This window comes from Haemorhous mexicanus, chromosome 3, assembly GCF_027477595.1.
Source record: "Haemorhous mexicanus isolate bHaeMex1 chromosome 3, bHaeMex1.pri, whole genome shotgun sequence".
NCBI lineage: Eukaryota > Metazoa > Chordata > Aves > Passeriformes > Fringillidae > Haemorhous > Haemorhous mexicanus.
Genome location: NC_082343.1, coordinates 115,471,019 through 115,477,018, shown reverse-complemented (window position 1 = coordinate 115,477,018; position 6,000 = coordinate 115,471,019).

Sequence of the window (6,000 nt, the reverse complement as noted above, 5' to 3'; positions counted from 1 at the left end):
AGTCTTTCCATCTCTGCCTCCCTTCTGATTTTATTCTGGACATTTGAGGGACTTTTAGTAGCAGCAGGAGTCCAACACAAGAGTGAGATGCCCTTGGTTGTGTCAGTCACTGTGTTTTAGTTCTGTCTGACACTACATCCTCCCAGCAGATTTCTGCAGTCAGCTCCACCACTGCCTCTCAGACCCTCCTTGCCAATTCTGGCCATGTAGGAATCCCTCCTTTCCCACAGCACACCTGCACCTTGTCCTGAGGAGCTTTTTCCCATGGCAAACCTGCAGCTGGGTTTCCCAATTTTTAAACACTACCTGCTTTTTGAGGAGAGCCTGGCTCTGCTGGTGGGATCTACCCAGCACTGGGGGAGCTCACAGCAGTACAGCTCATGGAAAAGTAAAAAGCTTGACAAAATCCCTGGTCAGGAAGAATTCATCTCTTTAAATAGGAAAGTTCTCATCACAGTGCTCCTCTACCCTAGTCTTTAATTAACAAGATACTCCTCTGGAAGCTTGATAGGCTGGTGGAAGAGCAATCCAAGCATGGAGGCCTGGGGTAAGCCAAGAATCCAAGCACGGAGGCCTGTGGTGTTGTGTGGTGCCCCACAGCAGGCAGGATTTCTTTATGATCATTTGTCTAAAGCAAAAACTCCCTTTAACAGACTAATTCAACAAAAAAAAACCCTGCAACCTTTTCAAAGGAAAAGCACTGCTCCTCCCAAACTCTGAGCAACAAGGCAGTGAAGCACAAGCCTAACTACAAAAGGCTGAAAAGTCAGGAATTCCATGAAAACTTCATGGCCTGCCCAGAAAATACGTGGACAGTTGAAGCACAAGCTTTCAAGCTGGAAAGGAAGTGGTGGAAATCAGATAAGCCAAGTTGCTTCTATCAAACTATGTCAAGGTTTGGGATCTGAAACTGTGAGGCTTTTTGAGAGGGGTAGGCTTTGATTATTCCAGGAAACAATGAAGATCTCTACATTTTACAGTGATTTTGCCCCTTGGTGTTAATGTCTGAACTTTTCTGATGAATTGCAGATGGGAGGAGGACAGCAGGAATGCTGCCTCATTCCCACACAAAGGAATTTGCTGCATGAGTAGTGAAAATGGCCTGTGATCTCTACATTGTGTTAGAGGATCACCCCTGTCTCCTTCTGTAGTCAGTGGAAGGAAATTGGTATTTCCAGAGCTTGATTGATCTCTCCTGCTTTAGATATCTCTGCTGGGGGGGGTGAGTGTTCTTCTCCAAGGATCAAAGATGAAGTTGAGCAGCGCTAGTTTGAGTTTGGAGAGTTAACTTTTACTTATCTAAGTCAGATAAAGTGAATTTTACCAGCAATATTCAGTCTTAAAGGTTTGTGGAGGTTTGGATTTTTTAAAGTACACATTTCAATGCTGGCTTATTCCATCCTGAATTTATTCATCCACATTGGAGCAACAGAGCTGCTCTTCCCAGTGTTGTCAACGCAGTTCCTCTCATCCCACTGTGCCTGTAATTGTTTCTTGGGTCTCCCATCTGCAGCCCTGGCCAGTGCCTTTGGGAACTGAATGCCTCTTGTTCTTTGAGTCATGCAACAATTGCTGGAGCATCATCCCACAGAGTCCAGTTTCCAGAGAGATGCTCACAAAGGAATCAGAAGGATCTGTGCTTTTTGGAACACTGGGAATGTCTCAACACTTGGCCCATTGACATTAATCCTCTAAAATCTCTTTGGAAGGTGAAAACAAATCATGCCACTTGTTCTGCCAGAGAAAAGATGTCAGCTTTGTGCAAGAGATGTGGGTACACAGAAGGATTCCTTCTTCAAAAACAAGGTAGCAGACATGGAAGTTCAAGCCTCTGAATTGTTTTTACATGTTGCAATAACAATCTAGAAGAGAAGCTGCAGGACCTTGTAGAGTCCCTTTGGGGGCGGGGCTTGACAAGCTGATCTTGTTCAAATTTAACTGAATTCCCAAAATGAGCAAAATTGACTGTGGCCATATCTGGACAGAAGACCAAGACTGAAAGCAGCTTGAGATTTTCAGCAAGTGAGAGTTCTCTACTGAAACTCTGAGCTAGGGAAGAAGATGAAAATGAGGTTTGTGAAGAAAATGAGATTGTTTGGAAGTGCTGCTGTATAATTACAGTGTTAAGTGGCCATTAAGGTTCCAACGAGATCTTTTACAGGAATCAAACTTTTAAATAGTATCAACTTGAGCCACAGTGTTAAAAGTGAGAGGTTCTTTTCCTCCCATAAGGATTGGAAGAAACAGGGGATCACCTTGACAGGTGAGCAGTCTGCAGGGCACACTTTAAAAATTGATTTGATCTTGGGACACCGGGAGCCTCATTATCTGAACAAACAGAGATCGATGCCTGTGTTTGAGTTGGCATCTCGGACTCCTTCTAAAGTCAAGACAGATGCAGACATTTCTAGGTCATGATTCACCTGACAAAGTGCAGGCAGCTGCTTTACAATGACAGGAATTGCATCCAAGGAAGGCACATTCCTTCCTAAATGTGGCATCCATTCATTAATCTACACAAGTGGGACAACCACGCTGCAAATGTCTAAAATTGGGTGAGTCAAATTTCACCTTCCTTGCAAAGTTATTCATTTTCACTATTTTTTTTTTTTTTTTTTTTTTTTTGCCTCCCAAAGCAGCCAGGATGTCATGGAACAAACACAAATCTCAAGGACCAATCCTATTTCTAGGGGCACAGTCAGAAACCTTAAAACTTGAGAGATTCGTACTGCAGCTTTGTGAGAGACCGTTTCTGGATAAAGAGCAAGGAGAAGAAATAAAATTGCCCTGGAAGAATGACAGGGAATTATTATCTTGCCTCACACACCCATCTAAGGTGTACAGGGGTGACAAATTGTCATGGGAATGTAGATGAAAGAGACCTTAATAAAGAACAGAAAACAAACCGTGTGCTATAACTTCTGTTGTTGCTGCTAAGAGAAATTTTCAAAAGACAAAAACAGCTGGGTATTCTCACAGGTTTCTACAATGATCCCAAAATCCTTAAATGATAACCAGGTCTGGACGCACCTGGGGAAGGACATCTGGCTGCTAAAGCCTACAGGTTTTATCTTCTGGAATTCCTCAAGTAGCTAAATCATTATAAATGTAGCCATGGGATGTGAAAACAACCAGGTTTCAATCAATGTTTAAATATTTCCAGACTATACCAAATGAGAAATGAGCACAGAATGGTTTCTTTAAATACCTGGTATAGTTTTTAATACCAGATTGATTCCAACTCTTTTAGCTTCATGCACACCAGGTTCTTCTTTTCCTGAGAAAGGAACTGAGCTGCTCAAATAAAGGGTTACAGGTGATCTCTGCTGTTTGAATTACCAAAATTTGGCTGATGTGGATGGAGGTTGCTCTTGTCATAAGAAGATGCAAATACATTTGTTTTTTCTGATAAAATGTGACATTTCTATAGAAAAACCCCAATATTGCAAAAGCATCTGATGCACTGAACGCAGGAGCTGATGGTGCCAGCATAGAAGTGATCCAGAGAGTTGTGCAGCCAAATCTGATTTACCAAATCTGTGGACTTTTAACCCAGTCTGAAGTTGCAAACACCTCCCCAGGCATCACTTGATGCAAATTCTTTCAGTGCTCTAGGCTGAGTTTTAAGAAAGCCCAAGGCAGAGTTCTTAGAGTGAGCATCACAGCTGGGGAATCAGATCCCCCATCAGATTTGGGGAAGAAAATGAAGAATTATATTTTTAGTCAGTTTTGGACTGTGGGAAAGTCAGAAAAAATAGCCAGAAAAACTCCCCCTAGCCTGAAAAATAAGGAATTATTGCCGGAAAATGCAGCCAGCTCTGAAGGTTCTGAATTCTGCAGAAATATCTCACTTATTGAAGGGAAATGGACATAAGCACAGCACTATTAAAACTCAGGCAGCACTGTGGAGTCATTATTTTTTAAAAAAGCAAATATAATAAGGCCATATGCTGTCCTTGAGGCTCTGCTGGCAACATAACAAAGGGAAGGCATGGACCAAAAAAATTCTGGGCTCTTCTTGGAACTTTCTTATCCCCTCAGCTCCCACGGAAAGCAGGGATGGTATTTTGGGACTTAATAAGAAACCTTTGGCACCTTGCTAAGTTGAAGCCTCTTGCTTTGGTGTGGGATAAGAGCAGGGTGCAAGTCAGAAGGATGAAGAGTTTGTTAACAATAGAATGACAACACTTGGATAAAATAAATTTTTAGACATTTCTGAGCACTTTCCAGTCACGTTTTGGGATCTGGCATAGTCTGAGGTGATACAAGAGGCATGGTTTGAAGGGGGAGGTATTTTAATAATAAAATATATATTTCTTGTAAAAGATACGACCTCTCCCCCAAACCTTGTCTCTCTCTTATTAAGCAGGAACTTGTGTTCAGGTTCAGTCTGATATCACCTCCTCTTGACTTTTGCACTGTTGCTTTCCATGACCTTGAACCAAAAGCTGATAAGGTTTGTGGTGACTTTATCCATTATAAATAAAAAAACCACTGTGACAGTGGTTCTTTCTCCCTGTGACAGCGTCCCTGAGCCTCCACAAAAGGGTGCCCACAACCAAAGTTGTCTCCGGACCTGCTGCCAAATCCTCACATGGGGGAATCTTTGTGTCAATATTCACTGACTGCAGCCAAAACTGGGCCAAGAACTGAAAAATTTTGACAACTGAGTGCCAGATCCTGCTCTGTGTAATTCATTAGTGTGAGTGCAGACAAGGAATGCAACAGGAATGGGAGAATAATCTGGGTGTCTTATTAAGTTTAGAGTTTTTGCCACTTCAAAGCACATCCAAATGTTACTCAGCCCCTCATCCTGCATCACAGGGATGGTGAAGAAAAGACCCCAAGCAATTCCACCAGGGAAGGAGTTTGGTTGCTCATCTTGAAGACTGAACTTGGCTGGGCAGTGAAACTCTCATCTGGTGCTCAGGAAGAGCTGTACCAAATTCCCTGCCAAGTGATGTCATCGGGGCTGAGCTAATGATCCAAAGAGGGACTGGCACCAGGAGCTGAGTGTCCTCACAGCCAATGCCATTAACACCTCACAAAAGTAACTCAGGGTGCATTTTCAAGACTGGAGCCAGCCTCGGAGATGGGGCAGGCCCCCTGAGGAGGAGGAAGATCATCCTTTGTGCTTCTACCAGCCTTACACCTCCTCCTGGCATACCTAGTCCAGGCCAGGCAGGACTGTGCATTGATGGTGTGACTGCTTTGGTGAGTGCAAGCTCTTTCTCCTCAGGCTCAAGATGATCCATCACTTGTTTGAACAATTATCTTTTCCTGACAGGAGAATAAACATAATTCACAGTTGCCCCATCAGGCATTTTGTCCTCGGCCTCCGTTGCTGAGTCCATATTTCAGAGGAAAATTTCAGTGGGCTGAAATTGCAGCACTTTTTCCATATATTTTAAGCTCTGATATTTTTTGTAGGATCTTCTGATGGTGCACTGATCTGTCCTTCCTCATGAGAGCCTGGGCGTGTCCTGATGTCCAACCCTCAAACCATGGCTTCACCCTCATGCCTTGGACAAAACTTTGTTTCTTGACTTGAGCTGAGGAGTGAGTGAGCCAAATCTGACTTTGTGCAGGGTCTTCTGCCTCCAAACCTCAGAAGTAACAGAGAGAAAATAGAACTGAGTCCTGCAGCCTCTCTCACAGCTCTGCTGCCTAAAGGGTATCAGGAAACACCTTGATCCAAATCAAATGAATCTTGGTTTCTGTAAAAGCTCCACAGTCAGAACCTGCTCAACATTTTACCCAAACCTTCTCTTTAGTAAATGAGACAGCAGAAGACATTCCCAGTGCTGTTATATCCACTTGCTATATCCCATCTGTCATGCAGCAGACAACACAGAGGCAATTCCTGCTCAAACAGCACACCCTGCTCACTGATGGGGGCTCTGCTCTAGGCCAGGATAAAAGCTGGGTCAGCTCCATGGAAGATTTCCCACATTTAGCAAGGTGGAATAAGAGGAAAATTTTGCTCAGGCAGCTAAGGGA